The sequence below is a fragment of the Electrophorus electricus genome, chromosome 13 (genome assembly GCF_041902795.1).
Source record: "Electrophorus electricus isolate QZ-2024a chromosome 13, ASM4190279v1, whole genome shotgun sequence".
NCBI lineage: Eukaryota > Metazoa > Chordata > Actinopteri > Gymnotiformes > Gymnotidae > Electrophorus > Electrophorus electricus.
Window position 1 is genome coordinate 19,543,211 of NC_137509.1, and position 19,598 is coordinate 19,562,808.

Consider the following 19,598-nt stretch of genomic DNA (forward strand, 5'->3'; position numbering starts at 1 on the left):
CTTTCAAGCTGACATGCTCAAATGTGAAGTGCAGTGATTAATAAAAAAAACTATCTGTTAGCACCTGGGAATAGCAGATGCTGTAAGTTTTTTTTGCATCACTTTCATTTACTCTCCAACTCACGTGCCTAAATGTGAAGTGCAGTGATTCATCAAAAACTATCTGTTAGCAACTTGGACTACGAGATGCTGTAAGCTTCTCTTGCATCACTTTAATTTACTGTCAAGATGACATGCTAGGATGTGAAGTGCAGTGATTAATTAAAAAAACTATCTGTTAGCACCTGGGAATAGCAGATGCTGTAAGTTTTTGTTGCATCACTTTAATTTAATCTGCAACTGACAAGCTTGTATGTGAAGTGTACAGATTAAATAGAAATATTTTAGTACCAGGGAATAGCAGGTGCTGTAAGACTGTATTGCATCCCTTTAATTTATTTTCAAGCTATCATGTTCAAATTTGAAGTGCAGTGAATAATTAACTCAAACTATCTGTTAGCACCTGGGAATAGCAGATGCTGTAAGTTTTTGTTGCATCACTTTACTTTAATCTGCAACTCACAAGCTTATATGTCAAGTGTACAGATTAAATAGAAATATTTTAGTACCAGGGAATAGCAGGTGCTGTAAGATTGTATTGCATCCCTTTAATTTATGTTCAAGCTATCATGTTCAAATTTGAAGTGCAGTGAATAATTAACTCAAACTATCTGTTAGCACCTGGGAATAGCAGATGCTGTAAGTTTTTGTTGCATCACTTTACTTTAATCTGCAACTGACAAGCTTGTATGTGAAGTGTACAGATTAAATAGAAATATTTTAGTACCAGGGAATAGCAGGTGCTGTAAGATTGTATTGCATCCCTTTAATTTATGTTCAAGCTATCATGTTCAAATTTGAAGTGCAGTGAATAATTAACTTAAACTATCTGTTAGCACCTGGGAATAGCAGATGCTGTAAGTTTTTTTTGCATCACTTTCAATTACTCTCCAACTCACGTGCCTGAATGTGAAGTGCAGTGATTCATCAAAAAACTGTCTGTTAGTGCCTCCGTATACCAGATGTTGTAAGCTTTTATTGCATCATTTAATTTACATTCAAGATACCATTCTAGAATGTCAAGTGCAGGGATTAATAAAAAAAATTGTCAGATTGGTCTTTGATCATATTTGCTATGATTAGGAAATTTGAGTAAGTGTTTAAAGTTTACGGCCACACCAGCTTGAGAACGCCCAATCTCATCTGACCTTGGAAGCTAAGCAAGTTTGGGACTGGATAGTACTGAGGTGGGACCCTCCCTAGGAATACCAGGTGCTGTAAGCTTTTATTGCATCACTTTAATTTACTTTCAAGCTGACATGCTCAAATGTGAAGTGCAGTGATTAATAAAAAAAACTATCTGTTAGCACCTGGGAATAGCAGATGCTGTAAGTTTTTTTTGCATCACTTTCATTTACTCTCCAACTCACGTGCCTAAATGTGAAGTGCAGTGATTCATCAAAAACTATCTGTTAGCAACTTGGACTACGAGATGCTGTAAGCTTCTCTCGCATCAATTTAATTTACTGTCAAGATGACATGCTAGGATGTGAAATGCAATGATTAATAAAAAAAACTATCTGTTAGCACCTGGGAATAGCAGATGCTGTAAGTTTTTTTTGCATCACTTTCATTTACTCTCCAACTCACATGCCTGAATGTGAAGTGCAGTGATTCATCAAAAAACTCTCTGTTAGTGCCTCCGTATACCAGATGTTGTAAGCTTTTATTGCATCATTTAATTTACATTCAAGATACCATTCTAGAATGTCAAGTGCAGGGATTAATAAAAAAAATTGTCAGATTGGTCTTTGATCATATTTGCTATGATTAGGAAATTTGAGTAAGTGTTTAAAGCTTACGGCCACACCAGCTTGAGAACGCCCAATCTCATCTGACCTTGGAAGCTAAGCAAGTTTGGGCCTGGATAGTACTGAGGTGGGACCCTACTTAGGAATACCAGGTGTTGTAAGCTTTTATTGCATCACTTTAATTTACTTTCAAGCTGACATGCTCAAATGTGAAGTGCAGTGATTAATAAAAAAAACTATCTGTTAGCACCTGGGAATAGCAGATGCTGTAAGTTTTTGTTGCATCACTTTAATTTAATCTGCAACTGACAAGCTTGTATGTGAAGTGTACAGATTAAATAGAAATATTTTAGTACCAGGGAATAGCAGGTGCTGTAAGATTGTATTGCATCCCTTTAATTTATTTTCAAGCTATCATGTTCAAATTTGAAGTGCAGTGAATAATTAACTCAAACTATCTGTTAGCACCTGGGAATAGCAGATGCTGTAAGTTTTTGTTGCATCACTTTACTTTAATCTGCAACTCACAAGCTTATATGTCAAGTGTACAGATTAAATAGAAATATTTTAGTACCAGGGAATAGCAGGTGCTGTAAGATTGTATTGCATCCCTTTAATTTATGTTCAAGCTATCATGTTCAAATTTGAAGTGCAGTGAATAATTAACTCAAACTATCTGTTAGCACCTGGGAATAGCAGATGCTGTAAGTTTTTGTTGCATCACTTTACTTTAATCTGCAACTGACAAGCTTGTATGTGAAGTGTACAGATTAAATAGAAATATTTTAGTACCAGGGAATAGCAGGTGCTGTAAGATTGTATTGCATCCCTTTAATTTATGTTCAAGCTATCATGTTCAAATTTGAAGTGCAGTGAATAATTAACTTAAACTATCTGTTAGCACCTGGGAATAGCAGATGCTGTAAGTTTTTTTTGCATCACTTTCAATTACTCTCCAACTCACGTGCCTGAATGTGAAGTGCAGTGATTCATCAAAAAACTGTCTGTTAGTGCCTCCGTATACCAGATGTTGTAAGCTTTTATTGCATCATTTAATTTACATTCAAGATACCATTCTAGAATGTCAAGTGCAGGGATTAATAAAAAAAATTGTCAGATTGGTCTTTGATCATATTTGCTATGATTAGGAAATTTGAGTAAGTGTTTAAAGTTTACGGCCACACCAGCTTGAGAACGCCCAATCTCATCTGACCTTGGAAGCTAAGCAAGTTTGGGACTGGATAGTACTGAGGTGGGACCCTCCCTAGGAATACCAGGTGCTGTAAGCTTTTATTGCATCACTTTAATTTACTTTCAAGCTGACATGCTCAAATGTGAAGTGCAGTGATTAATAAAAAAAACTATCTGTTAGCACCTGGGAATAGCAGATGCTGTAAGTTTTTTTTGCATCACTTTCATTTACTCTCCAACTCACGTGCCTAAATGTGAAGTGCAGTGATTCATCAAAAACTATCTGTTAGCAACTTGGACTACGAGATGCTGTAAGCTTCTCTCGCATCAATTTAATTTACTGTCAAGATGACATGCTAGGATGTGAAATGCAATGATTAATAAAAAAAACTATCTGTTAGCACCTGGGAATAGCAGATGCTGTAAGTTTTTTTTGCATCACTTTCATTTACTCTCCAACTCACATGCCTGAATGTGAAGTGCAGTGATTCATCAAAAAACTCTCTGTTAGTGCCTCCGTATACCAGATGTTGTAAGCTTTTATTGCATCATTTAATTTACATTCAAGATACCATTCTAGAATGTCAAGTGCAGGGATTAATAAAAAAAATTGTCAGATTGGTCTTTGATCATATTTGCTATGATTAGGAAATTTGAGTAAGTGTTTAAAGCTTACGGCCACACCAGCTTGAGAACGCCCAATCTCATCTGACCTTGGAAGCTAAGCAAGTTTGGGCCTGGATAGTACTGAGGTGGGACCCTACCTAGGAATACCAGGTGCTGTAAGCTTTTATTGCATCACTTTAATTTACTTTCAAGCTGACATGCTCAAATGTGAAGTGCAGTGATTAATAAAAAAAACTATCTGTTAGCACCTGGGAATAGCAGGTGCTGTAAGTTTTTTTTGCATCACTTTCATTTACTCTCCAACTCACGTGCCTAAATGTGAAATGCAGTGATTCATCAAAAACTATCTGTTAGCAACTTGGACTACGAGATGCTGTAAGCTTCTCTCGCATCAATTTAATTTACTGTCAAGATGACATGCTAGGATGTGAAATGCAGTGATTAATTAAAAAAACTATCTGTTAGCACCTGGGAATAGCAGATGCTGTAAGTTTTTGTTGCATCACTTTACTTTAATCTGCAACTGACAAGCTTGTATGTGAAGTGTACAGATTAAATAGAAATATTTTAGTACCAGGGAATAGCAGGTGCTGTAAGATTGTATTGCATCCCTTTAATTTATGTTCAAGCTATCATGTTCAAATTTGAAGTGCAGTGAATAATTAACTTAAACTATCTGTTAGCACCTGGGAATAGCAGATGCTGTACGTTTTTTTTTGCATCACTTTCATTTACTCTCCAACTCACATGCCTGAATGTGAAGTGCAGTGATTCATCAAAAAACTGTCTGTTAGTGCCTCCGTATACCAGATGTTGTAAGCTTTTATTGCATCATTTAATTTACATTCAAGATAACATTCTAGAATGTCAAGTGCAGGGATTAATAAAAAAAATTGTCAGATTGGTCTTTGATCATATTTGCTATGATTAGGCAATTTGAGTAAGTGTTTAAGGTTTACGGCCACACCAGCTTGAGAACGCCCAATCTCATCTGACCTTGGAAGCTAAGCAAGTTTGGGCCTGGATAGTACTGAGGTGGGACTCTACCTAGGAATACCAGGTGCTGTAAGCTCTTCTTGCATCACTTTAATTTACTTTCAAGCTGACATGCTCAAATGTGAAGTGCAGTGATTAATAAAAAAAACTATCTGTTAGCACCTGGGAATAGCAGATGCTGTAAGTTTTTTTTGCATCACCTTCATTTACTCTCCAACTCACGTGCCTAAATGTGAAGTGCAGTGATTCATCAAAAACTATCTGTTAGCAACTTGGACTACGAGATGCTGTAAGCTTCTCTCGCATCAATTTAATTTACTGTCAAGATGACATGCTAGGATGTGAAATGCAGTGATTAATTAAAAAAACTATCTGTTAGCACCTGGGAATAGCAGATGCTGTAAGTTTTTGTTGCATCACTTTACTTTAATCTGCAACTGACAAGCTTGTATGTGAAGTGTACAGATTAAATAGAAATATTTTAGTACCAGGGAATAGCAGGTGCTGTAAGATTGTATTGCATCCCTTTAATTTATGTTCAAGCTATCATGTTCAAATTTGAAGTGCAGTGAATAATTAACTTAAACTATCTGTTAGCACCTGGGAATAGCAGATGCTGTACGTTTTTTTTTGCATCACTTTCATTTACTCTCCAACTCACATGCCTGAATGTGAAGTGCAGTGATTCATCAAAAAACTGTCTGTTAGTGCCTCCGTATACCAGATGTTGTAAGCTTTTATTGCATCATTTAATTTACATTCAAGATAACATTCTAGAATGTCAAGTGCAGGGATTAATAAAAAAAATTGTCAGATTGGTCTTTGATCATATTTGCTATGATTAGGCAATTTGAGTAAGTGTTTAAGGCTTACGGCCACACCAGCTTGAGAACGCCGAATCTCATCTGACCTTGGAAGCTAAGCAAGTTTGGGCCTAGATAGTACTGAGGTGGGACCCTACCTAGGAATACCAGGTGCTGTAAGCTTTTCTTGCATCACTTTAATTTACTTTCAAGCTGACATGCTCAAATGTGAAGTGCAGTGATTAATAAAAAAAACTATCAGTTAGCACCTGGGAATAGCAGATGCTGTAAGTTTTTTTTGCATCACTTTCATTTACTCTCCAACTCACATGCCTGAATGTGAAGTGCAGTGATTCATCAAAAAACTGTCTTTTAGTGCCTCCGTATACCAGATGTTGTAAGCTTTTATTGCATCATTTAATTTACATTCAAGATAACATTCTAGAATGTCAATTGCAGGGATTAATAAAAAAAATTGTCAGATTGGTCTTTGATCATATTTGCTATGATTAGCAAATTTGAGTAAGTGTTTAAATCTTACGGCCGCACCAGCTTGAGGACGCCCGATCTCATCTGACCTTGGAAGCTAAGCAAGTTTGGGTCTGGATAGTACTGAGGTGGGACCCTACCTAGGAATACCAGGTGCTGTAAGCTTTTCTTGCATCACTTTAATTTACTTTCAAGCTGACATGCTCAAATGTGAAGTGCAGTGATTAATAAAAAAAAACTATCTGTTAGCACCTGGGAATAGCAGATGCTGTAAGTCTTTTTTGCATCACTTTCATTTACTCTCCAACTCACATGCCTGAATGTGAAGTGCAGTTATTCATCAAAAAAATATCTGTTAGCACCATGGACTACGAGATGCTGTAAGCTTCTCTTGCATCACTTTAATTTACTGTCAAGATGATATGCTAGGATGTGAAGTGCAGTGATTAATTAAAAAAACTATCTGTTAGCACCTGGGAATAGCAGATGCTGTAAGTTTTTGTTGCATCACTTTACTTTAATCTGCAACTGACAAGCTTGTATGTGAAGTGTACAGATTAAATAGAAATATTTTAGTACCAGGGAATAGCAGGTGCTGTAAGATTGTATTGCATCCCTTTAATTTATGTTCAAGCTATCATGTTCAAATTTGAAGTGCAGTGAATAATTAACTCAAACTATCTGTTAGCACCTGGGAATAGCAGATGCTGTAAGTTTTTTTTGCATCACTTTCATTTACTCTCCAACTCACATGCCTGAATGTGAAGTGCAGTGATTCATCAAAAAACTATATGTTAGCACATTGGACTACGAGATGCTGTAAGCTTCTCTTGCATCACTTTAATTAACTGTCAAGATGACATGCTAGGATGTGAAATGCAGTGATTAATTAAATAAACTATCTGTTAGCACCTGGGAATAGCAGATGCTGTAAGTTTTTGTTGCATCACTTTACTTTAATCTGCAACTGACAAGCTTGTATGTGAAGTGTACAGATTAAATAGAAATATTTTAGTACCAGGGAATAGCAGGTGCTGTAAGATTGTTTGCATCCCTTTAATTTATGTTCAAGCTATCATGTTCAAATTTGAAGTACAGTGAATAATTAGTGCCTCCGTATACCAGCTCCGTATTGTAAGCTTTTATTGCATCATTTAATTACATTCAAGATAACATTCTAGAATGTCAAGTGCAGGGATTAATAAAAAAAATTGTCAGATTGGTCTTTGATCATATTTGCTATGATTAGGCAATTTGAGTAAGCGTTTAAGGCTTACGGCCACACCAGCTTGAGAACGCCCAATCTCATCTGACCTTGGAAGCTAAGCAAGTTTGGGCCTGAATAGTACTGAGGTGGGACCCTACCTAGGAATACCAGGTGCTGTAAGCTTTTCTTGCATCACTTTAATTTACTTTCAAGCTGACATGCTCAAATGTGAAGTGCAGTGATTAATAAAAAAAACTATCTGTTAGCACCTGGGAATAGCAGATGCTGTAAGTTTTTTTTGCATCACTTTCATTTACTCTCCAACTCACATGCCTGAATGTGAAGTGCAGTGATTCCTCAAAAATCTATCTGTTAGCACCTTGGACTACGAGATGCTGTAAGCTTCTCTTGCATCACTTTAATTTACTTTCAAGATGACATGCTAGGATGTGAAGTGCAGTGATTAATTAAAAAAACTATCTGTTAGCACCTGGGAATAGCAAATGCTGTAAGTTTTTGTTGCATCACTTTACTTTAATCTGCAACTGACAAGCTTGTATGTGAAGTGTACAGATTAAATAGAAATATTTTAGTACCAGGGAATAGCAGGTGCTGTAAGATTGTATTGCATCCCTTTAATTTATGCTCAAGCTATCATGTTCAAATTTGAAGTGCAGTGAATAATTAACTCAAACTATCTGTTAGCACCTGGGAATAGCAGATGCTGTAAGTTTTTGTTGCATCACTTTACTTTAATCTGCAACTGACAAGCTTGTATGTGAAGTGTACAGATTAAATAGAAATATTTTAGTACCAGGGAATAGCAGGTGCTGTAAGATTGTATTGCATCCCTTTAATTTATGTTCAAGCTATCATGTTCAAATTTGAAGTGCAGTGAATAATTAACTTAAACTATCTGTTAGCACCTGGGAATAGCAGATGCTGTAAGTTTTTTTTGCATCACTTTCAATTACTCTCCAACTCACGTGCCTGAATGTGAAGTGCAGTGATTCATCAAAAAACTGTCTGTTAGTGCCTCCGTATACCAGATGTTGTAAGCTTTTATTGCATCATTTAATTTACATTCAAGATACCATTCTAGAATGTCAAGTGCAGGGATTAATAAAAAAAATTGTCAGATTGGTCTTTGATCATATTTGCTATGATTAGGAAATTTGAGTAAGTGTTTAAAGTTTACGGCCACACCAGCTTGAGAACGCCCAATCTCATCTGACCTTGGAAGCTAAGCAAGTTTGGGACTGGATAGTACTGAGGTGGGACCCTCCCTAGGAATACCAGGTGCTGTAAGCTTTTATTGCATCACTTTAATTTACTTTCAAGCTGACATGCTCAAATGTGAAGTGCAGTGATTAATAAAAAAAACTATCTGTTAGCACCTGGGAATAGCAGATGCTGTAAGTTTTTTTTGCATCACTTTCATTTACTCTCCAACTCACGTGCCTAAATGTGAAGTGCAGTGATTCATCAAAAACTATCTGTTAGCAACTTGGACTACGAGATGCTGTAAGCTTCTCTCGCATCAATTTAATTTACTGTCAAGATGACATGCTAGGATGTGAAATGCAATGATTAATAAAAAAAACTATCTGTTAGCACCTGGGAATAGCAGATGCTGTAAGTTTTTTTTGCATCACTTTCATTTACTCTCCAACTCACATGCCTGAATGTGAAGTGCAGTGATTCATCAAAAAACTGTCTGTTAGTGCCTCCGTATACCAGATGTTGTAAGCTTTTATTGCATCATTTAATTTACATTCAAGATAACATTCTAGAATGTCAATTGCAGGGATTAATAAAAAAAATTGTCAGATTGGTCTTTGATCATATTTGCTATGATTAGCAAATTTGAGTAAGTGTTTAAATCTTACGGCCGCACCAGCTTGAGGACGCCCGATCTCATCTGACCTTGGAAGCTAAGCAAGTTTGGGTCTGGATAGTACTGAGGTGGGACCCTACCTAGGAATACCAGGTGCTGTAAGCTTTTCTTGCATCACTTTAATTTACTTTCAAGCTGACATGCTCAAATGTGAAGTGCAGTGATTAATAAAAAAAACTATCTGTTAGCACCTGGGAATAGCAGATGCTGTAAGTCTTTTTTGCATCACTTTCATTTACTCTCCAACTCACATGCCTGAATGTGAAGTGCAGTTATTCATCAAAAAAATATCTGTTAGCACCATGGACTACGAGATGCTGTAAGCTTCTCTTGCATCACTTTAATTTACTGTCAAGATGATATGCTAGGATGTGAAGTGCAGTGATTAATTAAAAAAACTATCTGTTAGCACCTGGGAATAGCAGATGCTGTAAGTTTTTGTTGCATCACTTTAATTTAATCTGCAACTGACAAGCTTGTATGTGAAGTGTACAGATTAAATAGAAATATTTTAGTACCAGGGAATAGCAGGTGCTGTAAGATTGTATTGCATCCCTTTAATTTATTTTCAAGCTATCATGTTCAAATTTGAAGTGCAGTGAATAATTAACTCAAACTATCTGTTAGCACCTGGGAATAGCAGATGCTGTAAGTTTTTGTTGCATCACTTTACTTTAATCTGCAACTGACAAGCTTGTATGTGAAGTGTACAGATTAAATAGAAATATTTTAGTACCATGGAATAGCAGGTGCTGTAAGATTGTATTGCATCCCTTTAATTTATTTTCAAGCTATCATGTTCAAATTTGAAGTGCAGTGAATAATTAACTTAAACTATCTGTTAGCACCTGGGAATAGCAGATGCTGTACGTTTTTTTTTGCATCACTTTCATTTACTCTCCAACTCACATGCCTGAATGTGAAGTGCAGTGATTCATCAAAAAACTGTCTGTTAGTGCCTCCGTATACCAGATGTTGTAAGCTTTTATTGCATCATTTAATTTACATTCAAGATAACATTCTAGAATGTCAAGTGCAGGGATTAATAAAAAAAATTGTCAGATTGGTCTTTGATCATATTTGCTATGATTAGGCAATTTGAGTAAGTGTTTAAGGCTTACGGCCACACCAGCTTGAGAACGCCGAATCTCATCTGACCTTGGAAGCTAAGCAAGTTTGGGCCTAGATAGTACTGAGGTGGGACCCTACCTAGGAATACCAGGTGCTGTAAGCTTTTCTTGCATCACTTTAATTTACTTTCAAGCTGACATGCTCAAATGTGAAGTGCAGTGATTAATAAAAAAAACTATCAGTTAGCACCTGGGAATAGCAGATGCTGTAAGTTTTTTTTGCATCACTTTCATTTACTCTCCAACTCACATGCCTGAATGTGAAGTGCAGTGATTCATCAAAAAACTGTCTTTTAGTGCCTCCGTATACCAGATGTTGTAAGCTTTTATTGCATCATTTAATTTACATTCAAGATAACATTCTAGAATGTCAATTGCAGGGATTAATAAAAAAAATTGTCAGATTGGTCTTTGATCATATTTGCTATGATTAGCAAATTTGAGTAAGTGTTTAAATCTTACGGCCGCACCAGCTTGAGGACGCCCGATCTCATCTGACCTTGGAAGCTAAGCAAGTTTGGGTCTGGATAGTACTGAGGTGGGACCCTACCTAGGAATACCAGGTGCTGTAAGCTTTTCTTGCATCACTTTAATTTACTTTCAAGCTGACATGCTCAAATGTGAAGTGCAGTGATTAATAAAAAAAACTATCTGTTAGCACCTGGGAATAGCAGATGCTGTAAGTCTTTTTTGCATCACTTTCATTTACTCTCCAACTCACATGCCTGAATGTGAAGTGCAGTTATTCATCAAAAAAATATCTGTTAGCACCATGGACTACGAGATGCTGTAAGCTTCTCTTGCATCACTTTAATTTACTGTCAAGATGATATGCTAGGATGTGAAGTGCAGTGATTAATTAAAAAAACTATCTGTTAGCACCTGGGAATAGCAGATGCTGTAAGTTTTTGTTGCATCACTTTAATTTAATCTGCAACTGACAAGCTTGTATGTGAAGTGTACAGATTAAATAGAAATATTTTAGTACCAGGGAATAGCAGGTGCTGTAAGATTGTATTGCATCCCTTTAATTTATTTTCAAGCTATCATGTTCAAATTTGAAGTGCAGTGAATAATTAACTCAAACTATCTGTTAGCACCTGGGAATAGCAGATGCTGTAAGTTTTTGTTGCATCACTTTACTTTAATCTGCAACTGACAAGCTTGTATGTGAAGTGTACAGATTAAATAGAAATATTTTAGTACCAGGGAATAGCAGGTGCTGTAAGATTGTATTGCATCCCTTTAATTTATGTTCAAGCTATCATGTTCAAATTTGAAGTGCAGTGAATAATTAACTCAAACTATCTGTTAGCACCTGGGAATAGCAGATGCTGTAAGTTTTTTTTGCATCACTTTCATTTACTCTCCAACTCACATGCCTGAATGTGAAGTGCAGTGATTCATCAAAAAACTATATGTTAGCACATTGGACTACGAGATGCTGTAAGCTTCTCTTGCATCACTTTAATTAACTGTCAAGATGACATGCTAGGATGTGAAATGCAGTGATTAATTAAATAAACTATCTGTTAGCACCTGGGAATAGCAGATGCTGTAAGTTTTTGTTGCATCACTTTACTTTAATCTGCAACTGACAAGCTTGTATGTGAAGTGTACAGATTAAATAGAAATATTTTAGTACCAGGGAATAGCAGGTGCTGTAAGATTGTTTGCATCCCTTTAATTTATGTTCAAGCTATCATGTTCAAATTTGAAGTACAGTGAATAATTAGTGCCTCCGTATACCAGCTCCGTATTGTAAGCTTTTATTGCATCATTTAATTACATTCAAGATAACATTCTAGAATGTCAAGTGCAGGGATTAATAAAAAAAATTGTCAGATTGGTCTTTGATCATATTTGCTATGATTAGGCAATTTGAGTAAGCGTTTAAGGCTTACGGCCACACCAGCTTGAGAACGCCCAATCTCATCTGACCTTGGAAGCTAAGCAAGTTTGGGCCTGAATAGTACTGAGGTGGGACCCTACCTAGGAATACCAGGTGCTGTAAGCTTTTCTTGCATCACTTTAATTTACTTTCAAGCTGACATGCTCAAATGTGAAGTGCAGTGATTAATAAAAAAAACTATCAGTTAGCACCTGGGAATAGCAGATGCTGTAAGTTTTTTTTGCATCACTTTCATTTACTCTCCAACTCACATGCCTGAATGTGAAGTGCAGTGATTCATCAAAAAACTGTCTTTTAGTGCCTCCGTATACCAGATGTTGTAAGCTTTTATTGCATCATTTAATTTACATTCAAGATAACATTCTAGAATGTCAATTGCAGGGATTAATAAAAAAAATTGTCAGATTGGTCTTTGATCATATTTGCTATGATTAGCAAATTTGAGTAAGTGTTTAAATCTTACGGCCGCACCAGCTTGAGGACGCCCGATCTCATCTGACCTTGGAAGCTAAGCAAGTTTGGGTCTGGATAGTACTGAGGTGGGACCCTACCTAGGAATACCAGGTGCTGTAAGCTTTTCTTGCATCACTTTAATTTACTTTCAAGCTGACATGCTCAAATGTGAAGTGCAGTGATTAATAAAAAAAACTATCTGTTAGCACCTGGGAATAGCAGATGCTGTAAGTCTTTTTTGCATCACTTTCATTTACTCTCCAACTCACATGCCTGAATGTGAAGTGCAGTTATTCATCAAAAAAATATCTGTTAGCACCATGGACTACGAGATGCTGTAAGCTTCTCTTGCATCACTTTAATTTACTGTCAAGATGATATGCTAGGATGTGAAGTGCAGTGATTAATTAAAAAAACTATCTGTTAGCACCTGGGAATAGCAGATGCTGTAAGTTTTTGTTGCATCACTTTAATTTAATCTGCAACTGACAAGCTTGTATGTGAAGTGTACAGATTAAATAGAAATATTTTAGTACCAGGGAATAGCAGGTGCTGTAAGATTGTATTGCATCCCTTTAATTTATTTTCAAGCTATCATGTTCAAATTTGAAGTGCAGTGAATAATTAACTCAAACTATCTGTTAGCACCTGGGAATAGCAGATGCTGTAAGTTTTTGTTGCATCACTTTACTTTAATCTGCAACTGACAAGCTTGTATGTGAAGTGTACAGATTAAATAGAAATATTTTAGTACCAGGGAATAGCAGGTGCTGTAAGATTGTATTGCATCCCTTTAATTTATGTTCAAGCTATCATGTTCAAATTTGAAGTGCAGTGAATAATTAACTCAAACTATCTGTTAGCACCTGGGAATAGCAGATGCTGTAAGTTTTTTTTGCATCACTTTCATTTACTCTCCAACTCACATGCCTGAATGTGAAGTGCAGTGATTCATCAAAAAACTATATGTTAGCACATTGGACTACGAGATGCTGTAAGCTTCTCTTGCATCACTTTAATTAACTGTCAAGATGACATGCTAGGATGTGAAATGCAGTGATTAATTAAATAAACTATCTGTTAGCACCTGGGAATAGCAGATGCTGTAAGTTTTTGTTGCATCACTTTACTTTAATCTGCAACTGACAAGCTTGTATGTGAAGTGTACAGATTAAATAGAAATATTTTAGTACCAGGGAATAGCAGGTGCTGTAAGATTGTTTGCATCCCTTTAATTTATGTTCAAGCTATCATGTTCAAATTTGAAGTACAGTGAATAATTAGTGCCTCCGTATACCAGCTCCGTATTGTAAGCTTTTATTGCATCATTTAATTACATTCAAGATAACATTCTAGAATGTCAAGTGCAGGGATTAATAAAAAAAATTGTCAGATTGGTCTTTGATCATATTTGCTATGATTAGGCAATTTGAGTAAGCGTTTAAGGCTTACGGCCACACCAGCTTGAGAACGCCCAATCTCATCTGACCTTGGAAGCTAAGCAAGTTTGGGCCTGAATAGTACTGAGGTGGGACCCTACCTAGGAATACCAGGTGCTGTAAGCTTTTCTTGCATCACTTTAATTTACTTTCAAGCTGACATGCTCAAATGTGAAGTGCAGTGATTAATAAAAAAAACTATCTGTTAGCACCTGGGAATAGCAGATGCTGTAAGTTTTTTTTGCATCACTTTCATTTACTCTCCAACTCACATGCCTGAATGTGAAGTGCAGTGATTCCTCAAAAATCTATCTGTTAGCACCTTGGACTACGAGATGCTGTAAGCTTCTCTTGCATCACTTTAATTTACTTTCAAGATGACATGCTAGGATGTGAAGTGCAGTGATTAATTAAAAAAACTATCTGTTAGCACCTGGGAATAGCAAATGCTGTAAGTTTTTGTTGCATCACTTTACTTTAATCTGCAACTGACAAGCTTGTATGTGAAGTGTACAGATTAAATAGAAATATTTTAGTACCAGGGAATAGCAGGTGCTGTAAGATTGTATTGCATCCCTTTAATTTATGCTCAAGCTATCATGTTCAAATTTGAAGTGCAGTGAATAATTAACTCAAACTATCTGTTAGCACCTGGGAATAGCAGATGCTGTAAGTTTTTGTTGCATCACTTTACTTTAATCTGCAACTGACAAGCTTGTATGTGAAGTGTACAGATTAAATAGAAATATTTTAGTACCAGGGAATAGCAGGTGCTGTAAGATTGTATTGCATCCCTTTAATTTATGTTCAAGCTATCATGTTCAAATTTGAAGTGCAGTGAATAATTAACTTAAACTATCTGTTAGCACCTGGGAATAGCAGATGCTGTAAGTTTTTTTTGCATCACTTTCAATTACTCTCCAACTCACGTGCCTGAATGTGAAGTGCAGTGATTCATCAAAAAACTGTCTGTTAGTGCCTCCGTATACCAGATGTTGTAAGCTTTTATTGCATCATTTAATTTACATTCAAGATACCATTCTAGAATGTCAAGTGCAGGGATTAATAAAAAAAATTGTCAGATTGGTCTTTGATCATATTTGCTATGATTAGGAAATTTGAGTAAGTGTTTAAAGTTTACGGCCACACCAGCTTGAGAACGCCCAATCTCATCTGACCTTGGAAGCTAAGCAAGTTTGGAACTGGATAGTACTGAGGTGGGACCCTCCCTAGGAATACCAGGTGCTGTAAGCTTTTATTGCATCACTTTAATTTACTTTCAAGCTGACATGCTCAAATGTGAAGTGCAGTGATTAATAAAAAAAACTATCTGTTAGCACCTGGGAATAGCAGATGCTGTAAGTTTTTTTTGCATCACTTTCATTTACTCTCCAACTCACGTGCCTAAATGTGAAGTGCAGTGATTCATCAAAAACTATCTGTTAGCAACTTGGACTACGAGATGCTGTAAGCTTCTCTCGCATCAATTTAATTTACTGTCAAGATGACATGCTAGGATGTGAAATGCAATGATTAATAAAAAAAACTATCTGTTAGCACCTGGGAATAGCAGATGCTGTAAGTTTTTTTTGCATCACTTTCATTTACTCTCCAACTCACATGCCTGAATGTGAAGTGCAGTGATTCATCAAAAAACTGTCTGTTAGTGCCTCCGTATACCAGATGTTGTAAGCTTTTATTGCATCATTTAATTTACATTCAAGATAACATTCTAGAATGTCAATTGCAGGGATTAATAAAAAAAATTGTCAGATTGGTCTTTGATCATATTTGCTATGATTAGCAAATTTGAGTAAGTGTTTAAATCTTACGGCCGCACCAGCTTGAGGACGCCCGATCTCATCTGACCTTGGAAGCTAAGCAAGTTTGGGTCTGGATAGTACTGAGGTGGGACCCTACCTAGGAATACCAGGTGCTGTAAGCTTTTCTTGCATCACTTTAATTTACTTTCAAGCTGACATGCTCAAATGTGAAGTGCAGTGATTAATAAAAAAAACTATCTGTTAGCACCTGGGAATAGCAGATGCTGTAAGTCTTTTTTGCATCACTTTCATTTACTCTCCAACTCACATGCCTGAATGTGAAGTGCAGTTATTCATCAAAAAAATATCTGTTAGCACCATGGACTACGAGATGCTGTAAGCTTCTCTTGCATCACTTTAATTTACTGTCAAGATGATATGCTAGGATGTGAAGTGCAGTGATTAATTAAAAAAACTATCTGTTAGCACCTGGGAATAGCAGATGCTGTAAGTTTTTGTTGCATCACTTTAATTTAATCTGCAACTGACAAGCTTGTATGTGAAGTGTACAGATTAAATAGAAATATTTTAGTACCAGGGAATAGCAGGTGCTGTAAGATTGTATTGCATCCCTTTAATTTATTTTCAAGCTATCATGTTCAAATTTGAAGTGCAGTGAATAATTAACTCAAACTATCTGTTAGCACCTGGGAATAGCAGATGCTGTAAGTTTTTGTTGCATCACTTTACTTTAATCTGCAACTGACAAGCTTGTATGTGAAGTGTACAGATTAAATAGAAATATTTTAGTACCAGGGAATAGCAGGTGCTGTAAGATTGTTTGCATCCCTTTAATTTATGTTCAAGCTATCATGTTCAAATTTGAAGTACAGTGAATAATTAGTGCCTCCGTATACCAGCTCCGTATTGTAAGCTTTTATTGCATCATTTAATTACATTCAAGATAACATTCTAGAATGTCAAGTGCAGGGATTAATAAAAAAAATTGTCAGATTGGTCTTTGATCATATTTGCTATGATTAGGCAATTTGAGTAAGCGTTTAAGGCTTACGGCCACACCAGCTTGAGAACGCCCAATCTCATCTGACCTTGGAAGCTAAGCAAGTTTGGGCCTGAATAGTACTGAGGTGGGACCCTACCTAGGAATACCAGGTGCTGTAAGCTTTTCTTGCATCACTTTAATTTACTTTCAAGCTGACATGCTCAAATGTGAAGTGCAGTGATTAATAAAAAAAACTATCTGTTAGCACCTGGGAATAGCAGATGCTGTAAGTTTTTTTTGCATCACTTTCATTTACTCTCCAACTCACATGCCTGAATGTGAAGTGCAGTGATTCCTCAAAAATCTATCTGTTAGCACCTTGGACTACGAGATGCTGTAAGCTTCTCTTGCATCACTTTAATTTACTTTCAAGATGACATGCTAGGATGTGAAGTGCAGTGATTAATTAAAAAAACTATCTGTTAGCACCTGGGAATAGCAAATGCTGTAAGTTTTTGTTGCATCACTTTACTTTAATCTGCAACTGACAAGCTTGTATGTGAAGTGTACAGATTAACTAGAAATATTTTAGTACCAGGGAATAGCAGGTGCTGTAAGATTGTTTGCATCCCTTTAATTTATGCTCAAGCTATCATGTTCAAATTTGAAGTGCAGTGAATAATTAACTCAAACTATCTGTTAGCACCTGGGAATAGCAGATGCTGTAAGTTTTTTTTGCATCACTTTCATTTACTCTCCAACTCACATGCCTGAATGTGAAGTGCAGTGATTCATCAAAAAACTATATGTTAGCACCTTGGACTACGAGATGCTGTAAGCTTCTCTTGCATCACTTTAATTTACTGTCAAGATGACATGCTAGGATGTGAAATGCAGTGATTAATTAAAAAAACTATCTGTTAGCACCTGGGAATAGCAGATGCTGTAAGTTTTTGTTGCATCACTTTACTTTAATCTGCAACTGACAAGCTTGTATGTGAAGTGTACAGATTAAATAGAAATATTTTAGTACCAGGGAATAGCAGGTGCTGTAAGATTGTATTGCATCCCTTTAATTTATTTTCAAGCTATCATGTTCAAATTTGAAGTGCAGTGAATAATTAACTCAAACTGTCTGTTAGCACCTGGGAATAGCAGATGCTGTAAATTTTTGTTGCATCACTTTCATTTACTCTCCAACTCACATGCCTGAATGTGAAGTGCAGTGATTCATCAAAAAACTGTCTGTTAGTGCCTCCGTATACCAGATGTTGTAAGCTTTTATTGCATCATTTAATTTACATTCAAGATAACATTCTAGAATGTCAAGTGCAGGGATTAATAAAAAAAATTGTCAGATTGGTCTTTGATCATATTTGCTATGATTAGGCAATTTGAGTAAGTGTTTAAGGTTTACGGCCACACCAGCTTGAGAACGCCCAATCTCATCTGACCTTGGAAGCTAAGCAAGTTTGGGCCTGGATAGTACTGAGGTGGGACTCTACCTAGGAATACCAGGTGCTGTAAGCTCTTCTTGCATCACTTTAATTTACTTTCAAGCTGACATGCTCAAATGTGAAGTGTAGTGATTATTAAAACAAAACTATCTGTTAGCACCTGGGAATAGCCGATGCTGTAAGTTTTTTTTGCATCACTTTCATTTACTCTCCAACTCACATGCCTGAATGTGAAGTGCAGTGATTCATCAAAAAACTGTCTGTTAGTGCCTCCGTATACCAGATGTTGTAAGCTTTTATTGCATCATTTAATTTACATTCAAGATACCATTCTAGAATGTCAAGTGCAGGGATTAATAAAAAAAATTGTCAGATTGGTCTTTGATCATATTTGCTATGATTAGGAAATTTGAGTAAGTGTTTAAAGCTTACGGCCACACCAGCTTGAGAACGCCCAATCTCATCTGACCTTGGAAGCTAAGCAAGTTTGGGCCTGGATAGTACTGAGGTGGGACCCTCCCTAGGAATACCAGGTGGTGCAAGCTTTTCTTGCATCACTTTAATTTACTTTCAAGTTGACATGCTCAAATGTGAAGTGCAGTGATTAATAAAAAAAACCATCTGTTAGCACCTGGGAATAGCCGATGCTGTAAGTTTTTTTTGCATCACTTTCATTTACTCTCCAACTCACATGCCTGAATGTGAAGTGCAGTGATTCCTCAAAAAACTATCTGTTAGCACCTTGGACTACGAGATGCTGTAAGCTTCTCTTGAATCACTTTAATTTACTGTCAAGATGACATGCTAAGATGTCAAATGCAGTGATTAATTAAAAAAACTATCTGTTAGCACCTGGGAATAGCAGATGCTGTAAGTTTTTGTTGCATCACTTTACTTTAATCTGCAACTGACAAGCTTGTATGCGAAGTGTACAGATTAAATAGAAATATTTTAGTACCAGGGAATAGCAGGTGCTGTAAGATTGTATTGCATCCCTTTAATTTATTTTCAAGCTATCATGTTCAAATTTGAAGTGCAGTGAATAATTAACTCAAACTATCTGTTAGCACCTGGGAATAGCAGATGCTGTAAGTTTTTGTTGCATCACTTTACTTTAATCTGCAACTGACAAGCTTGTATGTGAAGTGTACAGATTAAATAGAAATATTTTAGTACCAGGGAATAGCAGGTGCTGTAAGATTGTATTGCATCCCTTTAATTTATGTTCAAGCTATCATGTTCAAATTTGAAGTGCAGTGAATAATTAACTCAAACTATCTGTTAGCACCTGGGAATAGCAGATGCTGTAAGTTTTTTTTGCATCACTTTCATTTACTCTCCAACTCACATGCCTGAATGTGAAGTGCAGTGATTCATCAAA

General features: G+C 36.3%; 1 non-coding gene and 19 pseudogenes across 1 annotated transcript; all 20 read left to right on the forward strand.

The window, feature by feature from the left end:
* The first annotated feature begins 1,204 nt into the window (after positions 1 to 1,204).
* Positions 1,205 to 1,323, forward strand: LOC145650030 (5S ribosomal RNA; annotated as a pseudogene).
* Positions 1,324 to 1,895: 572 nt separating this feature from the next.
* LOC145647879 (5S ribosomal RNA) lies at positions 1,896 to 2,014 on the forward strand (annotated as a pseudogene).
* A 1,006-nt stretch (positions 2,015 to 3,020) lies between these two features.
* Positions 3,021 to 3,139, forward strand: LOC145650031 (5S ribosomal RNA; annotated as a pseudogene).
* Positions 3,140 to 3,711: 572 nt separating this feature from the next.
* Positions 3,712 to 3,830, forward strand: LOC145648319 (5S ribosomal RNA). The gene has a single exon (XR_014116449.1). It is a non-coding gene; the product is annotated as a 5S ribosomal RNA (ribosomal RNA).
* A 791-nt stretch (positions 3,831 to 4,621) lies between these two features.
* LOC145646923 (5S ribosomal RNA) lies at positions 4,622 to 4,740 on the forward strand (annotated as a pseudogene).
* A 791-nt stretch (positions 4,741 to 5,531) lies between these two features.
* LOC145650311 (5S ribosomal RNA) lies at positions 5,532 to 5,650 on the forward strand (annotated as a pseudogene).
* A 352-nt stretch (positions 5,651 to 6,002) lies between these two features.
* On the forward strand, positions 6,003 to 6,121 carry LOC145643842 (5S ribosomal RNA; annotated as a pseudogene).
* A 1,106-nt stretch (positions 6,122 to 7,227) lies between these two features.
* Positions 7,228 to 7,346, forward strand: LOC145646339 (5S ribosomal RNA; annotated as a pseudogene).
* A 1,009-nt stretch (positions 7,347 to 8,355) lies between these two features.
* Positions 8,356 to 8,474, forward strand: LOC145650032 (5S ribosomal RNA; annotated as a pseudogene).
* A 572-nt stretch (positions 8,475 to 9,046) lies between these two features.
* On the forward strand, positions 9,047 to 9,165 carry LOC145643843 (5S ribosomal RNA; annotated as a pseudogene).
* Positions 9,166 to 10,175: 1,010 nt separating this feature from the next.
* LOC145650312 (5S ribosomal RNA) lies at positions 10,176 to 10,294 on the forward strand (annotated as a pseudogene).
* A 352-nt stretch (positions 10,295 to 10,646) lies between these two features.
* LOC145643844 (5S ribosomal RNA) lies at positions 10,647 to 10,765 on the forward strand (annotated as a pseudogene).
* Positions 10,766 to 12,088: 1,323 nt separating this feature from the next.
* On the forward strand, positions 12,089 to 12,207 carry LOC145646340 (5S ribosomal RNA; annotated as a pseudogene).
* A 352-nt stretch (positions 12,208 to 12,559) lies between these two features.
* Positions 12,560 to 12,678, forward strand: LOC145643845 (5S ribosomal RNA; annotated as a pseudogene).
* Positions 12,679 to 14,001: 1,323 nt separating this feature from the next.
* LOC145646341 (5S ribosomal RNA) lies at positions 14,002 to 14,120 on the forward strand (annotated as a pseudogene).
* A 1,009-nt stretch (positions 14,121 to 15,129) lies between these two features.
* LOC145650656 (5S ribosomal RNA) lies at positions 15,130 to 15,248 on the forward strand (annotated as a pseudogene).
* A 572-nt stretch (positions 15,249 to 15,820) lies between these two features.
* Positions 15,821 to 15,939, forward strand: LOC145643847 (5S ribosomal RNA; annotated as a pseudogene).
* Positions 15,940 to 16,823: 884 nt separating this feature from the next.
* On the forward strand, positions 16,824 to 16,942 carry LOC145646342 (5S ribosomal RNA; annotated as a pseudogene).
* Positions 16,943 to 18,171: 1,229 nt separating this feature from the next.
* Positions 18,172 to 18,290, forward strand: LOC145646924 (5S ribosomal RNA; annotated as a pseudogene).
* A 353-nt stretch (positions 18,291 to 18,643) lies between these two features.
* LOC145650375 (5S ribosomal RNA) lies at positions 18,644 to 18,762 on the forward strand (annotated as a pseudogene).
* The last annotated feature ends 836 nt before the right edge of the window (positions 18,763 to 19,598 follow it).